This window comes from Theropithecus gelada, chromosome 2, assembly GCF_003255815.1.
Source record: "Theropithecus gelada isolate Dixy chromosome 2, Tgel_1.0, whole genome shotgun sequence".
NCBI classification, from domain to species: domain Eukaryota; kingdom Metazoa; phylum Chordata; class Mammalia; order Primates; family Cercopithecidae; genus Theropithecus; species Theropithecus gelada.
Genome location: NC_037669.1, coordinates 176,910,291 through 176,929,651, shown reverse-complemented (window position 1 = coordinate 176,929,651; position 19,361 = coordinate 176,910,291).

The following is a 19,361-nucleotide window of genomic DNA, read 5'->3' as shown; positions in this document are numbered from 1 at the left end:
ACCCATAGCTGGTGTCATACTAATGGGGAAAAACTGAAAGCCTTTCTTCTAAGACCTGGAGTATAACAAGGATTCTCACTGTCACCACTGTTATTTAACATAATACTGGAAGTCCTAGCTAGAGCAATCGGGTGAGAGACAGAAATAAAGAATATTCAAACTTGAAAGGAAGAACTCAAATTATCTTTGTTTGCAGATGATATGATCTTATATTTTGAAAAACCTATAGACTCCACAAGAAAACTATTAGAACGCATAAGGTCAAAAGTTATAGAATACAAAATTAACATATAAAAATCAATAGCATTTCTATATGCCAACAGCAAAGAATCTGAACAGTAATCCCATTTACAATAGTTACAAATAAAATAAAATACCTAGGAATTAACTTAACCAAAGAAGTGAAAAATCTCTACAATGATAAATATAAAACATTAATGAAAGAAATTGAAGAGGCCACAGAAAAAAATGGAAAATATTCCATGTTCATGAATTGAAAGAAAGAATATTGCTAAAATCTCCATACTACCCAAAGCAATCTACAGATTCACTGCAATCTCTATGAAAATACCAATGACATTCTTCACAGAAATAGAAAAAAACAATCCTAAAATTTATATGGAAACAAAAAAGACCCAGAATAGCCAAAGCTATCCTGAGGAGAAAGAATAAAACTGGAGGAATCGCATTACCGGACTTCAAGTTATACTACAGAAGTATAGTAACCAGCACACCGCGTTACTGGCATATAAACAGACACATTGACCAATGGAACAGAATAGAGAACCCAGAAACAAATTCATGTATCTATAGTGAACTCATTTTCCACAAAGTTTCCAAGAACATACACTGAGGGAAAGATAGCCTTTTCAATACATGGTGCTGGGAAAACTGGATGGCCATAGGCAGAAGAGTGAAACTAGACCCTATTTCTAACCACATACAAAAATAAAATCAAATGGACTGAAGGCTTAAATCTAAGTCTTCAATCTATGAAACTACTACAAGAAAACTTTGGGGAAAAATCTCCAGGACATTGTTCAGGGCAAAGATTTCTTGAGTGACAACCCATATGCACAGCACTATTTACAGTAATCAAGATTTGGAAGCAACCTAAGTGTCCATCAACAGGTGAATGGGTCAAGAAAATGTGGTACACATATATAATGGATTACTATTCAGCCATAAAAAGAATGGGATCCTGTCATTTGGAACAACATGGATAGAACTGAAGATCATTATGTTAGGTGAAATAAGGCAGGCACAGAAAGATAAACTTTGCATGTCCTAACTTATTTCTGGGAGCTAAAATTTAAAACAATTGAATTTGTAGAGACAGAGAGTAGAAGAATGGTTACCAGAGGCTGGGATGGGTAGCTGGGGGTTGAGGGGGAGGTGGGGATGGTTAATGGGTACCAAAAAAAAAAAAATACAAAGAATGAATAAGAAATACTATTTTATAGCATGATATGGTGACTATAGTCAATAATACCTTAACTGTATATTTTTAAATAACTTAAAGGATGTAATTGGATTGTTTGTAACTCAAAGGATAAATGTTTGAGGGGATGGATACCCCATTCTCCACGATGTGCTCATTTTTTTCTCTTTTAAGTGCTTGGTATTCCATGAAACTATAGAATGTCTAGAATAAAAGGTGAAGTCATACTCTTAATAAATATGTTTATGCTCAAGTCTAAGCCAATACATGCAGTAAGCAGTTTGAAAGGAACATAATTAACATTCTTGGTTTGATGTCAAGGCCTGAGGCATCATCCTGGGATGAAAAATAGTGTATGTGGCAAGGTCTTTATGAAAGTACTTATGAAAAGTTGAACAGAATAAGGAGTAAACCAAAAGGAAGGACTAAACAACATTTCACTGGCTAGGAAGATTTGAAAATGAATTCACAGTGAACACAATTCCATGCAATTTGCTGTATATGGAACATCTGGAGAATGACATTAGCATATATCCCACTTTTTTATAAGCATTACCCGAATGGCCTAACAAATGCAAAGTTATAACTGAAGTATTTACAGTCACAAATGAGCATTTCATTTTAAACAAAACGAAACAAACCCTCATGCTATTTAGAGGCGATCAAAGCCTAGTTCTGGTTCTGCAATACAGAAGGTGAAACACCCCAGGTGTGGCTTACTCCCTTCCTTTCAGAAAGAAAATAAAAACTTAAAAAATAATTTTTAAATAAATTGACCGTCTTTTCTTCTCACATGTAATCTATCAACCCTGCTTACTTGTATTTATTTGTATTTACAAATAGTTTTACTTTTTTTCAAAGCCAAAATCTATTTTAATATCAGTTTGGGACATACATGAGCAGTTCCTAGAAATTCTATGTTTTTGTTCTTCTAATAATTTTTTTCATTCATTTGTCAAAAAAGAGACAGGATTACAATAAAATGGATATAAACATGGATAGTCTCACTTAAATCAAATTAATTAATTATCTGGAAAACTACACTGAAGATAAACATTTGAAAATCTTGGTGCAATCAAAACCAAAAAGGTGGAATCCTCACCTTCCACGGATCCATTCCATTAGATGACATTAACAGGGAATGTAAACATTTTTAATAAATGATAGGAGAGATAAATACCTAGATGTGAAATGTTTATATAAGTAGTTAGACAGTTGAACCCAGATACTGGTTTATTTCACAAAATCCAGTAAAACCAACTCTTACAATAAACACAAACTAAAATTTGGACATGTGTGAGCTGTTGCCATCCACAGATGTAATTTTAAGACAAGTCCTTTTGTAGTCTTTGGATAGTGTAAGATAAGGTGATTGGTTTATTTCTTGTGTCTTTATAATGAATATTATTGCCAGAAAAAGAAAGATGAATGCAATACTGAGTGGTATATACTCTCTGTAGTACAGAATTTTAAGCCAATTTCCAAAAGAAAAAATTCCTTAGCAAATAATGCAAATATTTCCTCCATCTTTTTTCCCATTGTACCTATAAGTAAAAAACCATAATTTGATTGTTAATCCCAGTATAGTGACATGCAAGGAGGCTTTTTCTCATTGAGGAAATGAATAGTAATTTTGAAAATTAGACTTGGATTTTACCATGGCTTGGTTCTTCTTAGCTGTGTGAACTTGACCAATACACTACACTTTCTATGCGCCTCGGTTTCCGTCTCTGTACAATGCCCACCTCATAGGACATTTGTGAAGACTGAGTAAAATCATGCTTGTGGAAGGCTCAGACTGACAATGTGTGAACTGAATCCTGCCTATACATATGGTTTGTGTGGCTTATACAAAGTTTTAAAATTTTAAAAATTCATTGACAATTTTAATTTTCTAAATTTAATCAAAAAATTAGGTAATTCAGATTTTGGATTTTTTGGTTTTAAATCTAAACACTGAAAACTTACAACTGGCTGAAACTTAATTAACCCTCTTACAGTTGTTTCTCACTCCTGCCTTTTCTCTTCACCCATCTTGCCCAGCAGATGTTTGTGCTTATAATTCCCGTTATTTAGAAAATATTTAATTGATTATACCAGTAATATCCCGCTAAGGTAAATTTTATTAGACAAAGTGATCTTGAGCACAAATTAAAATTCAATGCTCATTAACAGGGAATTTAAACATTTTTAATAAATGTTAGGAGAGGGACAGATATATATCTAGATGATGAATTGTTTATATAAGTAGTTAGACAGTTAAACCCAGATGCTGGTTTATTTCACAAAACCCAGTAAAACCATCTCTTACAATTAACACAAACTAAAATTTATTCATGTATGATTTGTTGCTATCCGCAGATATGATGAACCATTCCTCTGGGGAAAAAAAGTTATCTATGTGAGATGCAAACAATAAGGCAATTGATGGTGACTAGTAAGTAGTTGTAGCAAGCAACAAGGACTTATCCCCCGAAAAAAATGAGTGGCCATGTAGGCTGTAAGTGGAGTTGAATAAAGCTCAGCCAACAAAAGCACAGAGTCCTGATTCTTCTCAACTGGATACCCAAATTTTATTTGCAGTCATTTAAAGATGCTGAACACAGTTTGATTAATTTTTAGGTCAGTATTTTTCAAAAAATTTCAAAGTATATTTTTCAACATCCCCAATCACCCCAGAGGTCTATCTATATTCCTATTTTCTCCCCAAATCTTTACTAAAGTATAGCAAAAGTACAATATATACAAAAGTACAAAATTAAGTGTATAACTTATTGCATTTCCACAAATTGAACATACTGTTATAAACAGCACCCAGATCAAAAACCAGATTATTCGCACTCCAGAATCCCTACCCCTCCTGTGTTCCCTCCGGACACTACCCATTTTCCCTGTACAAGGGTAACAGCTGTCAGAACTTCTAATACCCTAAATTTCTTTTGCTTGTTCTTAAACTTCTTAAAAATGGGACCACAAAATATGTGGCTTTTATGTGTGGTTCCCTCCCCATATCTTTATATTTGTAAGATTCAATATCATTTTCAAATGTAGTTGTGTTGTAAGTCTATGCACATTGCTGAATTGTATTTCATTGTGTAAAAAAGCCACAATTTATCCATTCCACTGTTTCACATGTGGGAATTTTAGAGTGTTCCTGTAAATATTCTTGTGCTTTTTGGGGGGTGCACATATGAGTGAATATATGTTGGGATTCCTATATTCCCAAGGTTCACTCTATGAGGTTTCTCCTAAATGTAGAGTTATGTAGACCCCCTGAATCTAGTCACAGGGGCTGTCCTCAAATCCTGTTGAAGGCAGAGGTCACCTTGGGTTTCAATTATGCTCTAATTATGCTCCTGCTCTCTGACCCCTCCACCTCTCCTAAACTTGACCTGTCACTGTCTTGACCTTGGATTTCTAACACCAATTTTGTATCTGCTTCCCGGCTTTGATGCATTGATGCCACTTCTTGGATCTAGAAGTGATAGGTAAAAAAAAAACGGTTTACTGCATGAGTTTTGCTTCAGGAGGCTGTTGTTAAAGGCACGTATTAGAGCATCAATGAGTATCAAGTTGATCTTAAATAAACATTTTTGGCCAAAATGATTTTTTCTGTGTGTAAATAGTGCAAAAAAAAAATGAGAAAAGAACATAACATTGAAGTAACATGTAGCCACGTGCAGAAGGAAAAATAGAGATTTACACAGCTAATACCCAACAGCTCATTACAACTTCCTTGCCCCTTTTGTACAAAGATTTAAGAATTTTCGTCTACCACCTTAAAGCCATACACAAGCAGGTAGACAATAATAAACAAAAAAGTCAACATGGTGAACCTGACTTCATTCAGTCTGCTTTCTCAGCTTGGAAAACCCTTCCCTTGTTTGCCTCACTCCATTTTCATCTGACTGTCACTCTCCACTTCAATGTCACCAACTCCAGGAAGGCGTCTGGACTCTCCAAGCATGAATAGGTTCTTTGTTCATTTTTAAGTCATATAGTTGTGTATTTTTGACTGTTCGGTGGAGCATATCTTCCACCAGACCTTGTGGGGCAGGCTATTCCATGGGTTCTGCCATCAAGTTTGGGTCTGTCTTGTTCACTGGCACACCTTTCAACACTCAATTCAGAGTCTGGAATATAGGACCTGATCCAGAAATTCTTGATAAATATCAGCATGAAACCAGGGTATTACCCTCTTTCATCAACTGAAGATGTGCGATAAGGAGAAAATAGACGTCGTATTTGAGAACAGTAGGAGACTGTTAGAACAAATAAAGCAATGGAAATACAGATTTTTAGAAAAGAATAAATGAGAACAACTAAAAAGAAAGCAGTTAGTGTTATTAGCTACTGTAACATTCTGTTTTCCACTAAGTAAAATCAGTCACCTTGCTCAGGACATTCTGTTTCCTCCAACTGCTGCCGCTCCACGCAGTTCTCCTGGTTCTGAGGAACAATCCAGAGAGAGGCTGTAACCTTGCTGAGCCAGTCACTCCTTTCTCTCTCATGACAGAGAGAGCACACTTCCCACAGCTCCATGGTTTGCTGAATCCTGGAGAGAGACCTCCTCCAGGCACAGGGCATCCTCCCTGTCATCCCAGGGATGCTATTTTCTGCTCCCAGAGCTCTGGTGCTTCAAAATGTGCTTTGAATTTCAAGCAAGTCAGTTTGAAAATTAGGTTTAAATGTAACCACACTAACTTCTAAAAATGGACTTCATCGACAGCTGGAAAAATATTGAAATGAGTAAAATAAGTAAGAAACTTGAAGATCAAGAGAAAATAATGGTAGGGGCATCTCAAATTATATAACTGATATCTGGGCTTAGCCTTTGTTTAGTTGGTAACTTAACCTAAGCATTTACATTCTCAGAGTCTCATGTGCAGGTTAGAGTAAGGGTGTGTTTCCAAGTGCCTCAAAGTCCCATTTAGAGATCCCTGATCACTATGGTTTTGAAACCATTACAGCTTCCTTTTGAACCTCAATTTTAAAAGGTACAAAAAATAGTTAGAAAAAAAATGAATAGACCTAATCTTTGATAATGCAATAGTCAATAACTTTTTAAAATAACTTAAAGAGTATAATTGGATTGTTTGTAACTCAAAGGATAAATGCTTGAGGGGGTGGATACCCCATTGTCCATGCTGTGCTTATTTCACATTGCATGCCTGTATCAAAACCTCTCACATACCTCATAAATATATACGCCTACTATGTACCCACACAAATCAAAAATTAAAGAAAACTTAATCGTATCCCCTGGGAATTGAATTAATAGAAGACTTGGTGTTTGAATTTGATAAAAGTTAAATTCAGGACTTCGTGGCAGTTTTTAAATGTTCGTCAATTTTTTTTGACTCTTTTCCCTCCAGAATTAGAATCCATGTTTCCTCCCCATAAATCTGGCCGGCAATGACTACCTCAGCCAATGGAGCAGGGTTTTTCAACCTCAGCACTATTAACAAAAATTCTTGTTGTGCATTATAGAATACTTAACAGCATCCTTGAGCTCTACTAACTAAATGACAGTAGCTCCCACCACCTTCAGTTGTACAAACTAAAAATGTATTCAGATATTGGCAAACTTTCTTGAGGGTGGTTCCATGCACCCCAAAGGGGGAAGATGGGGAAATAAAATTGCCCCTCGTTGAGAACCCCTGCAACCGAGAATGGTGGAAATGAGGTTTCATGACTTCTGAAGCTAGCTATAAAGGTCACACAACATTCCCCTGATTTTCCTTGGATACTCACTCTGAGAGACCACCACTCTGAAAATCTAACAACTCTGAAACTGCCCTGCTAGGGAGGCCATATATACATGTTCTGAGTAACAACTGCTGAACCCAGGTGACAGCCCCAGCTGAGTCTTATCCAGATCCTTGATCCATAAAATCTGTGACATAATAAAAATTGTTTTACCCTGCTAAATTCAGGATGATGTTTCAGTGGTAATGCTTTCCATGGTAATGTGTTATTGTTTTCAATGGTAATTGAAACAGAATCATTGGGAAATTGGAAGAATATAGTTTACTTATGAAACAGGTTTTACTTGAGTTATATGTGTAGCTTATCAAATGATTAGCAGATACACAGGCGCCCACAGGATAAATTCTTTATACTCAGTTATATGTACTTGTGGTATGCTGAGAAAATAAGAGTTGGTGTCTTAAACTCATTTGAATGTTTGGTTTTTTTTTTTCTTTTTTTCTCAAGAGAAAATATTTAGAAGACGTAAGAGTTACAGAAAACATCCGGTTTATGGGAAAATTATAAGAACATGCTTTTCCCTACCACCTTCCCACCACTCCCACAGTGGCACATTAGCAGATTCTCAGACCTTAGCAACAAAATCAATAACAACAGGCTAATGTAATTACTCTGTGGAGAGGGCAGATTGTGTTGGTTATTACTTTATTAAGCAAGAACAACATGTGTGAAAGAACAGCATCCTGCAAAGATGGAAGAATTGGGAGAATGCGGGAAAGAGGGCAAGGCAGCTCATAAATACGCTGAACTGAAGAAATCAGGATCACACCCCAGAATGGCAGGAAAATGAATGTTTACTTTTTCTGGCTGATTATTTGCTTAGGGATACCTCAGCATTTCTGAAAGATAAATGCGTTGGCTGTGGTTCTATCAGTCTGCTTTATTTAACTTCCCAAAAGCGAATGCTCAAATGTTAAAATATTCGTTCTCTTCTCACTTGTGATTTACTTCATTTTCTACTCAAAGTGGAATGACCCTTCAAGGTAATGTTTGAAGCATATGAAGTACTTGGTGTTCATCTGGCACTGGTTCTGTGATAAGTTCTTGGCATATTTTCATTGTTTTACAAAACACCTCTGGGAGGTGTTTGAAGTAAAATGATTTGTTCCCATTCATCTTGCTGAAGGAGGTCAAGATAAAACAAAGATTTAGAACCTCAAATCTTCCACACAGCCCATGTTTTCCCTCTAGCTCTTTACAACTCGGAGTAAAAAGAACCATCTCATGTTGGAAGTAGGCTGCTCGTTTTCCTGTTTACCCTCTGATCGATTTCCTGGTCATTCTCTTCTTTACCCAGTACCACAGAGGGCAGATCTACCATCTGGATTTCCCAGGTTCCCCTGCCATCCGCTTCTGACTCTACTCAACCAACAGGAGACGCTAGAGAGGGGTTGAGGGGTGGAAGATGGGAGAAGCAGCCAGATAATTTCTTCCCCTCTCTATTCTTCCTCGGGGCAGCATTTCCTCCATGGTCCCAGCTGTTGCCAGGTAACTCCAGCCATGGATCAAGTTCCAGTCTAGCTCTGCAACCATGTCTCTTCTTTTTGTCCTTTCTTAGGGTTGGTAACAGCTAATATTCCAAATTTTGAATTTCATCTAATAAACAGCATTACATAAACTCTTGTTTTTCTAACTGGACTGTAATACAGGGAAAATGAAGCCCAACTTGAGATCTAGATATTGTACGTGACATTTTAATGAAATATAAAAAGCATCAAAATCTTTGTATTATTTCATAGTATATTGATTGACTTTACAGTTTAGGTCAGAAAGTTTTAGAGTAACATAATCCTCTGATATATTTCCTATGTATCTTACATCAATTTTATTGGGGTATAATTTACATATAATAAAATGCATTAAATCCATCGGCCTTCACATTTCTTTTTTTGAAATGTCTTTCAAATGTTTTGGCCAGTTTTCGTTGGATTGTTTATCGAAAAACCACTCCTGTACAGTTATGGTTTCTGGTTCTGCAGGTCAGAAGCTTGAAAATTGCCGCTCCCTCCTTACAACAAGTGAAAAGATGAACAGACTGAAAAATCAACAACTCTTCTTAGATCCATACGAAAAATGAAAACAGAGGGTAAGCCATTGCCCTCAAGATTGGAGAGACAGACAAGTGAATAGAGGAGCCACGAATTCCTGGAGCAGAGACTCATAAGTGGAACTACAATGGGAGCTGGTGCCAGGGTAGGGAGACCTGAACTATAATTGATGAATTTCTGGAGAGTTAATAACTTCAGAGCACCCAGTCATAGCCCCCCTCACTTTTGTGAGTTTTACCATGTTTTTAGAGTAAATATCAGAGAAAAAGTCATTTTTGCTTCTGGCATGGGGAGGGAAAAATGAACCATTTCAGGGTATGCCACAGCACTCTGTTTTTAACAATGCTTGCCCTCAGGAGAAACTAATTAACCAGAGCCTAACCTGTTGGAGTTTTATCAGAGCCTAACTGAGCTGGTGGAATGGAGGTAGCCAACTCCATCTGGCTTTGGTGAATTCTAGCAAACATTTAAGGAAGAAATTATACCAATTACACAATATCTTTCAGAGGATAGACGTAGATGGAGTACTTCAATGAGGTGACTCATTCAATGAGGCCAGCATTCCCCTAAATTCAAAACCAGACAAAGACATTACAGGAAGCTGGACCAATATCCCCCATAAACATAGATGCAAAAATCCTCAAGAAAGTACTAGCAAGTTCAATCCAACAATGGACAAAAATGATTCTACACCATGTAAAAGTGGGATTTACCCCAGGAGTGTAAGGCAGGTTAACATTTAAACATCAAGTAATGTAATCCATTACATTAAGAGGCTAAAAAAGAAAGTTCACATAATCATGTCAACAGATGCAGAAAAAGATATTTGATGGAATTCAACACTCATTCATGAGAAAAACTCTCAGTAAACTAGGAAGAGATGGGAGCTTCCTTGACCTGATAAAGAATATCTACAAAAAAGTACCACTAATATTATACTTAATGGTGAGAAACTAGAAGCTTTCACACTAAGATTAGAGACAAGCCAAGAATGTCCTTTTCTGCCACTACTTTTTCAACATTGCATTGGAAGTCCTAGCTGATAAAATAAAACAAGAAACAGAAACAAAATGTGTATTTATTGGGAAGAAAGAAATAAAACTATCTTTGCTTTTAGATAACATGATTTTCTAGGTGGAAAATATAAAGAAATCACCAAAATATCCTTGAATTAATATGCAAACATAGAAAACTTACAAGACACAAAGTTAATATATAAAAGTCAAACAGTTTTCTGTATTCTAGCAATGAAAAGGTGGAATTTGAAATTAAAAACATAGTACCCTTTACATTAACACCCCCAAAAAGATAAATTCTTACGTATAAATCTGACTATATATGTACAAAATCTATGCTAGAAAAAATTTAGAAACTCTGATGAAATAAATCAAAGAACTAAATAAATGAAGAGTCATTTTATATGCATCTATGGGAAGACTCAATATTTTCCAGATATCTGTTCTTCCCAACTTGATCTGTAGATTAAATATCATCCCAATAAAAAATCCAGCAAGTTATTTTGTGGATATAGACAAACTGATTTTAAAGTTTATACAAAGAGGAAAAAGATATAGAATAGTCAACGAAATATTGAAGGACAAGAACAAAGTTGAAGAACTGATACTACTCAACTTCGAGACATACTGTAAAGCCACAGTAATAAGGACAGAATGGTATTGGCAAAATAATAATAATAATAATAATAATAACAACAACAGAAAAAAAAAATGACAAATGGATCATGGATTAGTGGCAACAGAAAATAAAGCCCAGAAATAGACCTACATAAACAATCAACTGATCTATTAACGAAAGAGCAAAGGCAATAAATACAACAAAGAAAACAGTCTTTTCAACAAATGGTGCTGGAACAACTGAGCATATACGTGCAAAAAAAAAAAAATCTAGATGTAGATCTTACACACTTCACAAAAATAACTCAAATGGATCATAGACTTAAATTAAAAATAGAAAACAATACAACTACTGAAAGATAACATGGGATAAAATTTACATTATCTTGGTTATGGTGATGACTTTTTGGATACAAAGACATTACCCATGAAAGAAACAATCAATAAGATGGAATTCATTAAAATTTAAAACTTCTGTGAAAGACAATGTCAAAAGAATGAGAATGCAAGCCACAAACTCAGAGAAAATAATTGCAAAGCACATATCTGATAAAGAACTGTCATTTCAAATATACAAAGAACTCTTAAATCTCAGGAGAAAACAACCCAATTTTAAAATGGGCCAAAGGCCTTAATAGAAACCTCAACAAAGAATATATCCCATGGCAAAGAAGCATGTAAAAAGAGACTCCACATCATATGTTAGCAAGAAAATGTGAATTAAAACAAGGTATCACTACATACCTATTAGAATGGCCAAAATCTGGAACATAGACTATACCAAATGTGGGTGAGAATATGGAGCAACAGAAATTCTCATCTGTTGCTGATGGGATTGCAAAATCATACAGCCACTTTGGAAGACAGTTTGGTGGTCCCTTATAAAACTAAGCATATTTATACATATTATACAATCCAACAATCATGCTCCTTGATATTTATTCAAAGGAGTTAAAAACTTATGGCCACACAAAAACCTGCATATGAATATTTATAGCAGCTTCTCCCAGTTCCCACCGTAATTGCTCAAACTTAAAGCAGCCAAGATGTCCTTCAGTAGGTGAATGGATGAATGAAACTGTGGTACATCCAGACAATAAAATATTATTCAGTACTTAAAGGAAATGAGCTATGAAGTCAGAAAAGACATGGAGGAAAATTAAATGCTTATTACTAGGTGAAAGAAGCCAATCTGAAAAGGCCAGATATTGTATGATTACAACATATGACATTCTGGAAAAGGCAAAACTATGGAGACAGTAAAAGTTCAGTAGTTGCCAGGGGTTTAGGGTAGAGGGGATAAATAAGCAGAGCACAGAGGATTTTTAGGGCCATGAGAATACTCTATGTGTAATGATGGATGTGCGTCGTTATTTGTCTGGCAAAATCCACAGAATATACAACAAGAGTGAACTCTAATGTAAACTATTGGCTTTGTGTGCCAATGATATGCCAGTGTGGGTTCATCAGTTGTAACAATTATACCACTCTGGCAAGGGATGATAATAAAGGTGAGGCAATGCATGTGTGGGGACAAGGGGTAAATGGGATATCTCTTTACCTTCCTCTCGATTTTGCTGTAAAACTAAAACTGCTCTAAAAAATAAAATGCTTTTAAAAAAGAAAACTTTCTTAGTTAGTCAAAATAAAATATCTTTGTCAGAAATATGACAGATATAAATATTGTGACTATTTTTCCCAGACCTAAGCTTCCTTTTTAATTTTCTAATGCTATCTTTTGAAGTTCAAAAATTCTTCATTTTTACAAAGTCCAAATTATCGTTTTTTTTATATTCCATGCTTTGTGCATTTTCGCAAAGATTTTTTAAAAGTTTTTTCAAGATTGTTTTGACAAAGGACCTTTGCATTTTCAATACATTTTAAAATCAGCTTGTCAAGTTTTACTAGAAAAAACTCACTGTGATTTTAATTTGAATTGAGTTAAATGTGTAGAATAATTCTTAGAGAACTAAACTTAAATAACACTGAGTTTTTCAATCCATGAAATTGGAATCTGTTTTTATTGAATTAAGCAAATCTTCAATTTTTCTCAGAAGTGTTCTATAGTTTTCAGTGAACACATTTTGAACATATTTTGTCAACGATGTCCATAAAGACTCTGTGTTGAGGGCTGCAATTATAAAAAAGAAGAAATCCCTTTCTTCTCTGTGTTTCATTTTGAACAGTTTCTGTTGTTATGTCTTCAAGTTCACTGACATTTTCTTTTGCAGTATCTGATTGCCATTAATTCTATCCAGAGTATTATTCATATCATACATTAAAATTTTCATCTTAGAGGTTCAATTTTGGACTTCTCATATCTTACATGTCCCTGCTCAACTTTTGAACATCTGGAAAACAGTTGTAATGATTGTTTTAGCATCTTCATCCAATAATTCTACTATCTTTGCCAATTATTACTTGGTTTTAATTAACTTGTTGTCTCTCAATTGTGAGTTGCAATTTTCTACCTCTTTGCATAGTTGGTAATTTTTATTTTTACGAGGCTAAATTTTTGTTTTGAAATAATTTTAGATTTACGGAAAAGTTTTAGACATACTACAAATATTTTCCTTATACTCTTTGTCCATTTTTTCTTTGTGTTAGCGTTTACCATAACCATAGTGCAATAATCAAGAATAGAACAATATTATTAACTAGATTACAGGTCTTAATTGAAAATCACTAATGTTTTTACTTGCATCTTCTTTTTTTCTTTTTCAGGATCCTACCCAGGATCCCACTTTACACCTAGTTTTAAGTTTTCCTCTAATCTATTATATTTTCTCAGTCTTTTCTCATCTTTCATGACCAAGACTCTTTTTAAGAGTGCCAATCAATTATTTTAAAGAACGTCCCTCAATTTGGGTTTGTCTAATGCTTTCTCATCACTACAGTGAGGCTACACATTACTGGTCAAGACACCACAAAAACGATAGTGTGTCCTTCCTATACAGTGGCTCATGATGTCAAAGGTCTTATTCCGTTGGTTACTGGGTTATGTTTTTGTCTACCAGACTTCTGTTCAGCAAGTTCTTACATTTGCCCTTGTAATTAATAAGTCTCTTGGTGAAGGTACTAAGAGACTACGCACATCTTGTTTCTCCCCAAATTTTCACTTACTAACGTTGCCTTGTCTACATGATGTATCTACATGGTGTTTACATAATGATGATTCTTTCTTTCTGTTAATGTATTAATTTGAATTCTACTGTAAGAAAGAACCGTCTTTTCTCCCATATTTATTTATTTATTCTGTTATTTACCCATATCAGGATGAACTCGTGAATATTTACATATGGGTTAAAATCAAATTTTGTTGCTAAAATGTGTCTACTTTTAGCCATTGAGAGCTCCTTCAGGAGGGCTCTTATATTTTTTCATCAAGATTTCACTGTCCCTTATTATCTTGAGCATTTTCTTACTTTCTGGCATCACATAATTTTCCTGGATCATTTTATATTTGCCCTTCCCCGACCCTGAAATTAATCACTTCTCCCAGAAGCTATGGTACCTTTTATTGAATAAGTGTTTAGAGACAATAATCTGGATTTTATATACTCCCATTGTTATTGGGATGTCATTGCTCTGATCCTCAAAGCAGACAGAGCTGGGTATTTTATGTATAAAAAGTAACCCACTAATATACTCATATCTATATTTTTGTATGAGTACATATATTAAAAACCATGAGTTGACACTGTTAACTCTGATACTAATCTAATACCATGTGGTGTTTATCTTAGACTTCCCTTTCTCCTTCTTTATAAATTATTTTGCTAACATTAAGAAACCTTGGTTCTCATTATTTACAGTTTTTTCTTGTTCAAGTCTAGTAGAAACATAAGTAGTTTCAGAATTGCTAAACATTACTGTTTTTAAAAATTACTAGATTACAGTTTTTATGTACAATTATTTTGTCTTTAGCCTTGCCACATCCTATCAAAATACAGTTTTCCAATAACTTCAGATAATTTTTTTTCTCACATATACTTCAGTGTGATAATGTTATTTACTTGTAATACAGTTATGTTAATTTGCTAGTGTTTGTATTCTATTTTGGGTTACCCTCATGTTTGATTGCTTTTAATTATTTGTTTAACTTGAGGTAGTTTAAGGGTATATGAAACATTGCTCTGGTTCTAAGAATAAGTTATATTAAAGACATAGTCAAGAAAGTGTCACTCTCTTGTCATCCCTGCTACCTCATTCTTTTCTTTCATTTTCATCCCTTCTGATAAACCTCTGTATGTAACCAATCTCTTTAATTTTTAGTTAATTTTTCCTGATTTCATTCTTCACTAACGAAGAAAATGGAGATTCATGATTAGGCAAATGAGCAGACAGTAGTACATTATTTTATATTTCTTTCTTACATAAAGTATAATGTAATATAGACAATTTCTTTGGGCCTTTACTTAGAAACATGACCTGGAAATCATTCTGTGTACGTTCAAAACAATCTTTCTCTTTTAAAAAAAAAAAGAAACCTGCATAGTACTCCATTATGTTATGCCTGGTAATTTTTAAATTACCTGTCAAACATGTCCTGCTTCGCCCTGTTGCCCAATGTTTGAAAATTGCTTCATGTATTTTTTTCTTTTTTTTTTTTTATTAGTTTTCTAGTTTTTATGGTGTACAAATAAGTTCAGTTCCATTTACTCCTTCATGGCCAGCAGCAAAAGTTTGTTCCCTTCAACAAAGTTTTGAGGATTTTCAAATACTGTAATAAAATAATATATATTTGATGACCCTATTTTTAAATTTTTGACATGTTGACATAAATTCACCTGCCTGATTTTTCAACTCTCATTATTTGTTATTATAGAAGATAAAATACTTCAATATAAAAATACAATGTTATATGATAACTGTTTTTGCTTTGTTGGGGTAGAGATGCTATCATTTTGAGGACTTTCTAAGTATGATTTTTTTTCATTTAAGTTGTTGAATTTCAAATATATTAATCTGTGTCAAAATCCAAAAAATTTTAAAAAGGAATTCAGCGAAATATTTCTCCTTTATCTTTTCTTCATTTATCCAGTTACCAACCCACAAACAGGTAAACATTGTTATTAGTTACTTCTGTATCCTTCTAGAGATACTTTATATTTTATTCAAGGCAATTAAAATGTAAACTCCAATATTTCCTATGTTATAAAATAGAATATCTTAGATGTCTTTAGGTATCAAAAAATAATATGGAACGATAGCTATAAATGTTAAAGGAAAAATGCTTTTCAGTAATTGCCAAATTATTCAAATTATCCCTAAAAGAGGAAAATATGCTTTTCAAGCCAAAAAAAAAGAGATGAATTTGAGAACCAATTATAGTGTCTTTTAAATTCAAATAGCCATGATAAATTTGCTAAATAAAATATGACTTCTCCACTCTCATTTGGAGATCCTGATTAAAATAATGGTGTTTCTGAATTGTAAGAACACTCAATTACCAAACCAGTACTAGGGGGCAACTTACCTCTCAGCCTCTTTATGTTCTGCCTTATTCTAGACATTGTATCAGGTAACAATGCCACAAAAATATTGAAGGTTAAAAATAAGCAAAAGAAGAGTAGAAAAAAAGATTAGGGTTAAGGGTAGAAAGGGATGGGATGAAAACCACAGAAGTCAGCATGGGTCACAATTTTGCCTTTGAGTGTTCTGAAAACCATATTTGAACATTTTTAACTCCTTAAGATAAAAACAGACAAATTTTTCAGGAGAAGTACAGCTGTTTAGGAGCAAAGCTCTGATAGGGATTTCTCCTTGGGGTGCTTTATTGTAAGGAAGACAGCATGAAGTAATGACCAACTTCTTTACCAACAGATACTATAAATCCACTTTTGGTGGTCTTTAGTAAGCACAGCTGGTTAAGAGCCATCCTGTGTTTGATTATGAACCTGTGAAGGTTGACATTTTTGTCTTCTGTTGAGTGCTGATCTGGCCAAAAGCCATTGAACAAAAGCTCGTCCATAGGTGGTAATACTATGAAAAGACAAAATATATGTAAGATTAGCGATCAACCTCAACAAAACCAGGAGGTCTGTCAGAGAGAGGACAAGAATAGACGATATTTGGAAACCACAAATGAGGTCCTCTTTCAGGTGGAAGCATATTTGTAATCAATCTGAACTATTTACATGTGGCATGTAAAGAGACTTTTGAGAAGCATTTGATGGTATGATGAAGAGTTTACTACACCTCTCTTAGAGAAGAAGGTTGGTAAGTACCTTATCTAGGGTAGTTAAAATACAACACACACACACACACACACACACACAGAGCATACTTTTATAATTACAAAGGCATGCAATACATGTCCAAGTCAAAAGACTCATCTTTTTAATTGAAGTAATCAGGAAATCAGAATGTAAATAGAACAATAAAAACTAGTCAGTATGTAGATATTGAATTTGAAAGGAGAAATTTTATATGATCACTGTTATGGTGAACCAGAAAATTTTATTAATAATAGAATAAAGAAATCCATTAAGGTATATTCATTGTACACACCACAATACGGACAAATCTCACAGACATAATGTTGAGTGGAAAAAATAAACCAGACATGGAAGAATACAGATTTTAAAATTTCATTTATATAAAGTTAAAAACCAAGTACAATTTAACTGTGTTAGAAATTAGATAATGGTCCATTGGCATATGTCCTCTGGGGCATGGGGTGGCACAATTGACTAGAGTTAAGAATCACTGATATGGATCATGATTGTAGGAAAGAAATCTGGTAAGGTAGTATGTGCTGTATCCGTGTACCTAAAACATCCACCTAGTAGATGTTGGGGAGACGACTAATTTTATGGACTCACATTTGTCTAATATTATGAGCAATGTCAATGGCATGATTCATGTCTGTCAAAAGAGTTACCAAGTTCATCAAGTAAAAAGCAATTGATTTATAACTTCAGCAATTTCATAGAGCTAATTTTTAAAAACCTCTTAAATCTCCAAAAAGAAAAAGATAGATCATGGGTAACTTTGAAGTGCTTTGACTGGTAAAGATACAGGGAGGACTTCTGGAGGTTTGGGTAATATTGTCTTTCCAGATGTGAGGGGTGGTAACGTGAGCGTTTGCTTTGAAAAATTCATTGTGTAGTTCATTGAACTGCACAATTATGTTTTCTGTACCTTCCTGTATGTGTGCTATAATAAAAAACAAGCAAGAAGACCTTATTTTAAAAAAGAATAGATAAAAATATTCAAAAACTCAGTGTTTAAATCAAAACATGTTTTTAAATTAAAAATAATGCAACTGTTTATCCTATAGACAACAGGAAGCAATGTTAACTATTGAATTAGAACTTTGAACAATGTTCTGCAAATTTCCTCCTCTAAAAAAAGACATAGTGAACAAAAGGGCAACTACAAATAGTTTCTGGGTGTTAATTGAGTAATTTCAGGTTAATTGCATATTTTTATGTGTGTGTTTCTTTTTTTTATACTGTTAAACAACAAACAAGATGTACTTATCACAGTAAAACAATAAGAGATATTTAGGACCCTTTATGAATAACAAAGTTTTAGGTTTTGTTTACTGTTATGTCTCCAGTATCTACAACAGTGCCTAGCGTATAATAGGTATTATATAAATATTTATTGATGACTGGCTGAGAGAAAGAATAAAAGAATGTTGTGGCTCTCTCAACATAAAAGGATCATGTTGTTGCTAGGGTGTGGCCAATATTCTTCATGACTATTAAATGTAGTGTTACAATTGTAAATAAGTCTTAGCCTCCTGGGTATTTTTGTCTCTCTAGTTGCCTTGGGAACTGAGATGGAGCAGAAAAAAATAACATAGGCAAAGGCATGGGTGTGGGACACCCTGGTTGTGGGGAATAATGAGTAAGTAGCTCCTTCTGGCTGAAAGGTCAGGGATCAGGGATTTAACGAGGCACAGTATTAGAAATCATGTCTGAGTTAAGATAAGAAGATGGAGTGATATTGAACGTTAAGCTATGACTCTACAACTTTTGTTTGAACTCACTCATGTTTGCATTTTACAGATTCACTTCCCAATGCCATAGCGAAAGCCAATGAAATGACCTGGTCCCATGACATTGTCTGCAGGATTTTCTTGTAAACCAGCAAAATTTACTCTAAAACATGTCTGAGTATCTGGAAGACATCAAGATTTTTTTTTTAGGTATCTGTTTGCTATTGTGTAATAATGTTTGAAAGTATGAATCAGTGTTGATCTGTTCATTCAAAATAGATCTGCTTCTCTTTGGGTAAATGTCTGAAGACTGTGGGCAATTGGAGACCCAGCCTCACTTGATCATAAGGCACCTGCCTGAGTGTCTCTTCAAATTTCAAGGCTTTTGTGTCAGCCTTGCTGTGTTCTGGCTGGCTTGGCACATCTTGACAAAGATTAAAAATTATGGGTATCCATAGAATGCCTCCTGGAATGCCTTGATTTTGTGCATCATAATGAAATGAATCATTCACATCTAA